Source organism: Neovison vison, chromosome 3, assembly GCF_020171115.1.
Source record: "Neovison vison isolate M4711 chromosome 3, ASM_NN_V1, whole genome shotgun sequence".
Classification (NCBI taxonomy): domain Eukaryota; kingdom Metazoa; phylum Chordata; class Mammalia; order Carnivora; family Mustelidae; genus Neogale; species Neogale vison.
In genome coordinates this window covers 56,471,242-56,480,809 of record NC_058093.1, presented here as the reverse complement: position 1 = coordinate 56,480,809, position 9,568 = coordinate 56,471,242, and the positions used below count along the sequence as shown (strand labels likewise).

At 46.9% G+C, this 9,568-nt stretch overlaps 1 non-coding gene and 1 pseudogene across 1 annotated transcript; one reads left to right on the top strand and one right to left on the bottom strand.

Annotated features, from left to right (window-relative positions):
- Nucleotides 1-2,503: 2,503 nt before the first annotated feature.
- LOC122903501 lies at nt 2,504-3,879 on the bottom strand (annotated as a pseudogene).
- A 5,019-nt stretch (nt 3,880-8,898) lies between these two features.
- Nucleotides 8,899-9,090, top strand: LOC122903679. Its single transcript, XR_006383983.1, has one exon. It is a non-coding gene; the product is annotated as a U2 spliceosomal RNA (small nuclear RNA).
- Nucleotides 9,091-9,568: the final 478 nt, after the last annotated feature.

Below are 9,568 nucleotides of genomic sequence, written 5' to 3'. Positions count from 1 at the left end.
GTTCACTTCTCTCTCCTGTAGTCGTTCAAAGCAGATTTTTCTGTTGGTAGTGGTAGGACTGGAGTGATGGGAGGTTTTTGCCCACATGGCTCTTATCTACATGGTTCTCCAGGGATACATGATTATAGTGTGTCTGCCATTTTTTATTATATTCCAAGGTGACTTTGGTTGTCGCCATCATCATTCTAAGAAATGAGGAGGGAGGAGAGAACATAAAGGGATAAGTCCAGAAATTTTTATTGGCCTGGCCAAATGTGACATTCATTGCTTCCTCTGGTATTTCACTGAAGAGAACTGCAGAGGATACTGGGAAATATAGTAAGGTTGGCAAGTATATGCCCAGTTAACATCTCTGCCACAGGGATTTTAAAATATTTAAAATTGGCATGTCCCAGATGTCAGGTAATCAAAGTGACTGCTAATTAAAAACAACTAGAAGAACCAAGCAATACCTATTGGCTCAATATTAACCCTACTATACTGCCATGAAAAATTTAGAATAAAAATCCCAATAATATTTTTCATGGACTCAAAAGTGTATTTTGTTGTGCAATTTAAATGTTAACCTTATCCAAAAGAGCAACTTTTGAAAAGGAAAAATAATGAGGATGTTCTTGTGTTTTTAGATATCAAAGCATAATATGAATACAGTAATTAAAATAATGAAGTACATAGGAATAGATCAATGAGAATTTATAAAGCTATAAATTCTGCCAAACTCTCAAGTGTATTAATCATCATTTTCTTGGGGCACCTGGGTGGCTCAGTGGGTTAAGCCGCTGCCTTCGGCTCAAGTCCCGGGTTCGAGTCCCACATCGAGCTCTCTGCTCAGCAGGGAGCCTGCTTCCTCCTCTCTCTGCCTGCCTCTCTGTCTACTTGTGATCTCTCTCTGTCAAATAAATAAATAAAATCTTTTTTAAAAAATCATCATTTTCTTAGAGACCACCCTCTCTAAGACTGCCATCCTCCTGCTTCCCTGTGGAGTGATTTCTTTCTAGGTCTCTTGCATGCCTGAGGTTTCCCTTTGGGGCCCCCACTTTCCATTTTTTAAAATTTATTTATTTATCTGGGATAGAGAGAACGTGCACAAATGAGGCAGGGGTAGGGGCAGAGACAGAAGCAGACTCCTGGCTTGGCACAGAACCCGACTACGTGGGGCTCTTATCTCTTATCTCTTTGAGATCACGACCTGAGCCGAAGTTGATGTTCAGCTCACTGAGTCACCGAGGTACCCCTGTGACTTTTGTTTCCTTTGTTCCATGCTATCTTTTTTCATGGTTTACACAATCATTTTGCTGGAGCCCAACCATTGATGGCTTCCTGAGAGAGGGGAAGGTAAATCTTCCAAGGCCTTGTATGACTAAAAATACTTTTATTCTTCCATCAAACTTGATTGACAGTTTAGCTGGGTATTAATTGATAAGCCCCCCGACCCCAGAATTGTCTTCTGGCATCCAGTGTTGCTCTTAAGATGTCTAGTGTTATCTAGTGTTATCTCCTATGGGTCACCTTTTTTTTTTTCTTTCTTAAAGCTTTTAGACTCTTCTCTTTTTCCTTGCTGTTCTTGGCCTATGTCCAGACATGCTCTGGCTTTTTGTCTGTTGTTTGTCTCATTTGTTTCACTGAGCACTCAATGGGACCTTAGCCTCTGAAGATTGACATCATCCAGTTGGAGGGATGCTCATCCATTATTTCTTTGCTAATTTCCTCTACTCCATTTTTTTCTGTTCACTCTTTTTTTAAATCCCTCTTTCCTGTTAATCAGATGTTAGATTCCTAGATCGATTCTCTAACTTTCTTATTTTCTCTCTGTTACTTTTCCACCAGTACTTTGGAAAGAAGGTTTTCATCTTGTCATCCAGTAAGATATATTATTCATTGCCTATAGGCTCAGGCTTTCCTGATCATTATCCTCTTAGCTTGATTATCTGCCCCAAACTTTTTTGTTTGTTTGTTTGGTTTGGTTTTTAGGCTTTTGTTTATTTGAGTAGTTTGTAGTCATCTCTGAGAGGCAAGCAAGGAAGAAAAAATTCTTCCTTTAGAGTCCGAGATATTGAGGCCGAAGTGTGCTCATGGCTGGGTCAAAGACACAGCTGGTAGGGAAGACAGCTCTAAAGCTGCCCGAGGCTGTGTCCTAGGCAACAGCAGCCCCAACCCTGCCCCATATAGCCATGCACAGAGAATTGTATCCTAGCTTGGGAGGGGACAAGGCAGACCCCTACCCGATCTTGCCCACACCTCTTAGCTGTGCCATTCCTGGGCCCTGGAAAGCCCGCCACCTGATAACAGCCGAGATGGTGGCTCCTGTGCACACTCACATAGACACACTCACCCACCATGCACACGGCTCCATAATAGGCAGCCCAGGCAGAGGCACACAGCTGTCCCATGGGCACATTGCACACTTACACTACCCTATATGGAGCTCAGGTCCAAGCAGAAACACCTGTGTCCTTGCCCATCATGGGCACAGTGGCATGGTAGGGGGAGTTGGGGGGGGTGGTCACTGGGTAGGCAGGTAGCCATGGCCACTGTGGAAGCTTCCCCAGTTGGCCTTCACTGCTTTGATGTCATTCACAAGGCTCTGGGCCAAAGAGATACCAAAGATCTGGAGGAGGGTGACGGCCACAAAGACTCCAGCCACAGCATTCAGGTTGTCCTGCAGCCACTTGTCGAACTGGTCCACGTAGCAGCCTTTGGTGTGGATGGAGCCCTGCTGCTTCAGCTCCAGTTGAGCCTGGAGTCCGAGCCACACTGGATGCTGAGGACACCTCCGCAGGGTCTCTGATGCAGCAGGAGGACACCGTGCAGTGCTCCCAGCTAGAGTTCAAGTCAGTGCAGTTGAAATAAATATTGAGGTTCCAGTCATTAGGCCCCATGGCTCCACAGCAAGATGGCTATTTCCAAGCAAAGTCAATAAGGTTCTGGAACTCAATGTTGTCCCGAAAGGCCTTGACATTTTTGTTGAGGAAGAAACTGAGCAGGTCTCAAATTGTGCTCTCGAAGACAAAGGCCAAGATCCCTGATGCCAGCTCCGGGAAGACGATGAGACCCAAGAACACGGAGAAAAACTTGAGCAGAAAGGTGATCTCCCAGAGGGCCTGGATGCAGCAGGCAAAGCCTAGCACCAACATGGTGCCTCTGATCCTATGAGCTGCCCGGCGGGGTGAAAGCTTCCCGGACCTTCCAGCACGGAGCGGCGGGAGAGAATGCCCTTCTCACCCCAGGCCCTGGAGCCAGCACCCAAAAGACAATGTTGAAGCCAAAAGGGGAGTATTTCCTCTGGCAGCCCATCTCTGGTTGCTGGGAGGGCGGCTGCTGGCCCCAAAGCCACTGAGAGTGGCCTCCTGCCCGCCTGGGGAAGCAGGGTAGGGACTGCACCGGCCCCTCACAGTCCCACGTGGGCCAGAGCCCCTAGAAGCCCAGCTGGGCCGGGATGGGGAGGGGTTTCCTGCCACACAGAGCACTGAGGGGTGGGGACCACCGGCCCAACAGGGGCCACCAGAGATAGAGGCTGCCCTGAGCCCACACAGCGACAGGAGTGCTGCTCCCCATCATTATGGAAACCTGGTCCCCCTGAAATCTTTGCTTCTAGTGCTCCTGCCAGCGTCATTCAAGTAACTCACCTTCTGTTGGTGTCAACAGATACACATTTTCTGTTCACGGTCAAGCTGACTCTGACCCCACTCCCTACTCTTGACAGACTCGCTCTCCCTCCTTATGGGGCCTGTGCACAACTGGCTCATCTCTGGCGTCTTGTAGCTTTTCCTTTTGTAACAATTTCCCTGTAGTTTTCACCAAACGCTCCCGAGATAATCTAATTCTCCCTGTAATCATCATCATTCCTGTCTGGGCAGCTCGTTCCTGCCGCCTCTCCATCGACCTCTGCCCTATAGCTTGGCTGCCCTTGAGTCAGGTCGCGTCTTCTGGCAAGATCAACTGTGGGCTGGGAGTGGCGGTGGGTGGGGAGATAACATCAAACCCCGCCTGAGGAACCCCACGGGGTCGTTTTCTGCCAAGAGTCTTCGGGTATGGTAGGTATTCAGAGGTATGGCCAGCCCTTTACAGTGACTTTAGATAAAATACTCAAACCTTAGGAGCCTCGATGGCCTCGTTGAAAAGTAAAAGAAAGTAGATATCGCCCATCTATTTCATAGGATTGTTCTGAAAATGAAATAAGCTGTTGTAAGTGATAAAGCACTGCTCCATGTAAGCCGCTGGCGAAATGCCTGGCGTATAATAGATGCCCCGTCCACAGTTGTAACAGGATGCCGTAAAGTGCCCGGGACCAAAACGGGCTCTTTGGGGCCACTGCTGAGAACCACATCGCTAAGTGCCACATCGCTTTTAGTCCAGGGCCTTCCCAGGTGCTGGGGCTACCTGCGGGGCCCATTGACAAGGCCTGTCAGAGAGCCTGCAGGTCTGCCCTCACTCCTGCCCAGAAGGCCTGGGGGGAACAAGCTGGGGGTTTTGTGGGGGTGGTTTGGGGGGAACTTCAGAGTTCTTTTTTTTTTTTTTAAGATTTTATTTATTTATTTGACAGAGAGAGATCACAAGTAGGCAGAGAGGCAGGCAGAGAGAGAGAGAGGAGGAAGCAGGCTCCCTGCTGAGCAGAGAGCCCGATGCGGGACTCGATCCCAGGACTCAGAGATCGTGATCTGAGCCAAAGGCAGAGGCTTAACCCACTGAGCCACCCAGGCGCCGGGAACTTCAGAGTTCTTAAGGAGGGCCTCAGCCCTCTTCTTGCCAACCTGGGAAGAGGAGCGAAGATGCTCTCTCGAGGCACAAGGGAGGGAAGCCTCATGAGTGTGTGTGCACTCCTGCCTCCTGCCTCCCTGAATCAGGGATGAGTGAGAGTCTCCAGTGTGAAGCCGCCGGCGCCGGGACTAACAGAGGACCCGCTGACACCCCATGCGAAGAAAAGGGGCGGGAGAAGGATGATGGAGCCGAAAAAGAATAGATGGTCTTTTATAAAAAAAGCTTACCCTAAAGCTATAACTTTTAATTAAAAGGACGAATTTTTCCTTCTTAAAACCCCCTTTTTATAGTAAAATATAGCATAAAAAACATAAAATGTGCAGCTTAATGAGTTATCGAGGCACTATCTCTGTAACCATCACTGAGGTCAGTAAATTGAACATTGCCAGCCCCTCAACTGTGTCTACTTGGGTCTCTCCAAAATCCCCACAAATGTAACCATAACTTTGTCCTTTTTTTTTTTTTTTTAAGATTTTATTATTTGACAGAGAGAGGGGGAGAGAGAGCGAGCGAGCACAAGCAGGGGGAGAGGCAGGCAGAGGGAGAGGGAGAAGCAAGCTCCCTGCTCAGCAGGGAGCTCGATCCCAGGACCCTGGGATGGTGACCTGAGCAAAAGGCAGACACTTAACCAACTGAGCCATCCAGGCGCCCCTTGATCTTTATCACAATTTTTTTTTATTACTTTTTTCATGTAAGTATGCACTGTAAAGCACTGTGCTTTAGTATTGCTTGTTTGGGGACTTTAAGTGGAAACATACAGTATGCATATACATCAGTTTGTCTATCTAGCTACAGTTGAGAGCAGTTGGTTTGTTTCCAGTGCGAGGCTATCATGAACATACTGGCACGAACGTCCTTGCGCGTGGTCCCGGTGTGCGTATGTATAATCTCATGGTGGCCTACAGCCAGGAGTGGAAATGCGGGATGGTAGGGTACTGGAATCCTCCGCTGGACTACAGCTGTTTTCAAAGTGGACTCTCACTGTACATTTGGGGAGCAGTTCTTCTTGTTCCACATCAAAGCTGATAATTCTTCACTCCGAGATAATGTACTTCTAGAGAAAAAAGGCCTTTAGGGGCACTTGGGTGGCTCAGTGGGTTAAGCCTCTGCCTTCAGCTTAGGTCATGATCTCAGGGTCCTGGGATCAAGCCCTGCATCAAGCTCTCTGCTCAGCGGGGAGCCTGCTTCCCATCACCCCATCTCTGCTTGCCTCTCTGCCAGTTGCGATCTCTGTCTGTCAAATAAATAAATAAATATTTTTTAAAGACCTTTTTAAAAAAATGAAAAAATAATGGCAGAATGAACAGGTAACTCTTTTGAGTGACTTTTCATGGCAAAACAAAGATGTAGTAGTTCCACTTAGACCTATTTTCACCCCTTGAAAAATCTCCTGGACCATGCCATCTCAAATGCTGACAACCACTGTTCCATATAACATGCTATCGATTGTCCCTATTTATCTTTTTTTTTTTAAGATTTTATTTATTTGACAGCCAGAAATCACAAGTAGGCAGAGAGGTAGTCAGAGAGAGGTGGGGAGGCAGGCTCCCTGCTGAGCAGAGAGCCCGATGCAGGGCTCAATCCCAGGACCCTGGGATCATGACCTGAGCTGAAGGCAGAGGCTTAACCCACTGAGCCACCCAGGTGCCCCGTGTTCCTATTTATCTTTTTTAACATCAAAAACCACATGACACATAGAGCATTCAGCCTCCAAAATGACCGACCCAGTGAACCTCCACTCTTGGTATTTATGCCTTTGCATAGACGTCGCACCCTGAATAAGGGCTGATTTTGTGACCATTTGAAGTGTCAGCATATGAATTCACAGGGTAGGTAAGGAAAGACACTGCCACATCGACATTGCTCTTCTGGATTGATCAGTGTGGAGGAAGTCAACTACCATGATGTGAAGTTGCTCAAGGAGCCCTACAGACAGGCCCACATAGAAAAAGAACCCACTTACTTTTTTTTTTTTTTTTTAAGATTTTATTTATTTATTTGAGAGAGAGAGACAGTGAGAGAGAGCATGAGCGAGAAGAAGGTCAGAGAGCGAAGCAGACTCCCCATGGAGCTGGGAGCCTGATGTGGGACTCGATCCCGGGACTCCAGGATCACGCCCTGAGCCGAAGGCAGTCGTCCAACCAACTGAGCCACCCAGGCGTCCCAAGAACCCACTTACTAATGCCAACTTGCTAAACAAGTGAGTGAACCAGCTTGAACGAGGCATTCAGCCTTTGGTGATTTCAGGCTAGCCTCTGAGTTTTTCGCTTGACCCCAGAAATCACAAGGCAACAAGCTGTCCACCTGTGGCCTGTCTGAATCCGTGACCCATAGAAGCCACGAGATAGTAGATAATGACTGTTGTTTCAAGCCACCACATTTGGGGATGATTTGTTACACAGCAAGAGACAACTAACGACATACTTAACTGCCTAGGAAGTATCCTTGCCAAAAATTTGAACCTGAATTTGAACATGCCTATATGTTTAATGACAGATTTAGAAAAAAGAGAAGGACAGGAGAATGTGTTAAACAAGTACACCACAGAGATGCAATTAGCAAAATCCAGAATATAGGAAATTCTACAGCGCAAATTATCCAAGTTCTTCAACTAGTAGATTGTTGGGGGTTGGGGGGGGGAAGATGAGGAGAGAAACCTAATGTTGAAAGAAACTTAGAAGGTATGATAGATTGCATTATTCTCAATACATGTGGCCCTCCTTTTTGGGAGAATTATGCTTCTTTTTTTCACATGACCTCAACTTTGGCCACATGATTTTCTTTGATCAATGAAATGTGAGCAGATGTGATATTTGCTGCTTCTGAGCAGAAATTTTAAAAGTCAGGCACCTGGGTGGCTCAGTCGTTGAGCATCTGTCTGCGGCTCAGGTCAGATCCCAGGGTCCTAAGATGGAGCCCCACATCAGGCTCCCTGTTTAGCAGGAAGCCTCCTTCTCCCTCTCCATCTCTGCTGGCTTGTGTTCCCTCTCTCACTGTCTCTCTGTCAAATTAATAAATAAGAGCTTAAAAAAAAAAGAAATTTTAAAAGTCATTGTGTGTTAACCATTTCTCATTCCATCTGCCAGGAAGTGGGTGTATCCCAAACGGGGACTGTTTCTTCAGCCCGTGGCCAGGAGTGAAGGGTACGTGAAGCTGATTCACAACGGAGATTCACATGAGCAGGAAATAACCCTAAGTTGTTATAAACTGCTTTGATTTTGGAGCTGCCTGCTACCATAGCATAACCTTAGGTAGTCTGCCTCCTGTAAGAAATGTTTCAATCAAATGAAACAGATACACCTTATTAGGATCTCATTTTATGAAACCATTGTAGAAATTTATTACTATAATTTGGAAATTTCCTATAATAAAAAGTCTTTTAAAAACAGTCTAGGGGGTGCGTGGGTGGCTCAGTCATTAAGTGTCTGCCTTTGGCTCAGGTCATGGTCCCAGGGTACTGGGATTGAGCCGCGCTTTGGGCTCCTGCTCAGTGGGGATCTGCTTCTCCCTCTCCCTCTGCTGTTCCCCCTGCTAATATGCATGCAGGCTCTCTCTCTCTTCTCTCTCTCACTCCATCTCTCTCAAATAAATAAATAAATAAAATCTTAAAAAAAAAATAGTCTATTCCCTTGAGACCCAGAGTTGTCCCTGACTCTCAAAGAGGTGCAGAAAATATGGGAGCTGGGGGATGGAGCCAAACAATTAAGTTTAATGAGTTAGTATAGGAAGGAGGGGTCTGAATAAGGCCTCACGAAGGAGACATCAAAACTAATCATCTCCATGGCGCCTGGGTGGCTCAGTTGTTTAAGCTTCTGCCTTTGGCTCAGGTCATGATCCTGGGCCCCTGGGATGGAGGCCTGCATCGGGCTTCCTATCAGTGGGGAGTCTCCTTCTCCCTCTGCCTCTGCCCCTCCCCACTGCTTGTGTGTGCTCTCTCTCTCTCAGATAAAGAAATAAAATCTTAAAAAAAACACACACACAACAACTAATCATTTCTAGTAGGAAATATTTTTCTTCAGGAGCATTTAACAGTTCATATCAGGGCAAGATTCAGAGCACTGGAGAGGTATGGGGAGCTCTGGAAGTAGTAGCTTCCACCTCAAGGGTGAAAGGGAAAGGTGTGGCTTAAGTAGAACCATTATCTCTTCTCCGCCTATTAGCTAAAATCAAATGCAGTATCTGCTTTCACCAATTAGAGCATCTGATGTGTTCTCTGTCTGTGTACTGGGCATTAAGTTACTGCCTGGAATTAGGAGATGGGTTGGGAGTTTGCTCTCTCCACTCCCCGCCTCAGCCTGGAATTGCATTACTTCTAGGAATGATGCATTCCTTTGAGTTAATGACAGATGGTTTTCTATTGCTCCACTTGTTTCCTACAAAGTGCTCTAATTCACTCTTCATGAGGCTCCAGACTGCATTTCTGCCATTTGCCCAGCAAAGATAGAATTTCCTCTAAGTGGAGTAGACCCAGTAACTGAGCCCAGCCACCTTGCCAGTACCACATCCAAGAGAATGTTGTAGAAGAGGGCCACTTGGGTAAGGGGAGGCTTGAGCTGAGAGAAAGAAAAAGTGGCTGAGCTTGAGGCAGACCCCAGGTCAAGAGACTATGTGGTAGGACATGTGCTCCCAGGGAGGGTGAGACGGGAAGCTATGCTGGGGAAGAAAATCTGTTAACATTAGAAAAGCAGCAGCATGAGGTGCCTCAGTGGGTTAAAGCCTCTGCCTTAAGCTCAGGTCATGATCCAGAGTCCTGGGATCGAGCCCCACATCGGGCTCTCTGCTCAGCAGGGAGCCTGCTTCCCTTTCTGAC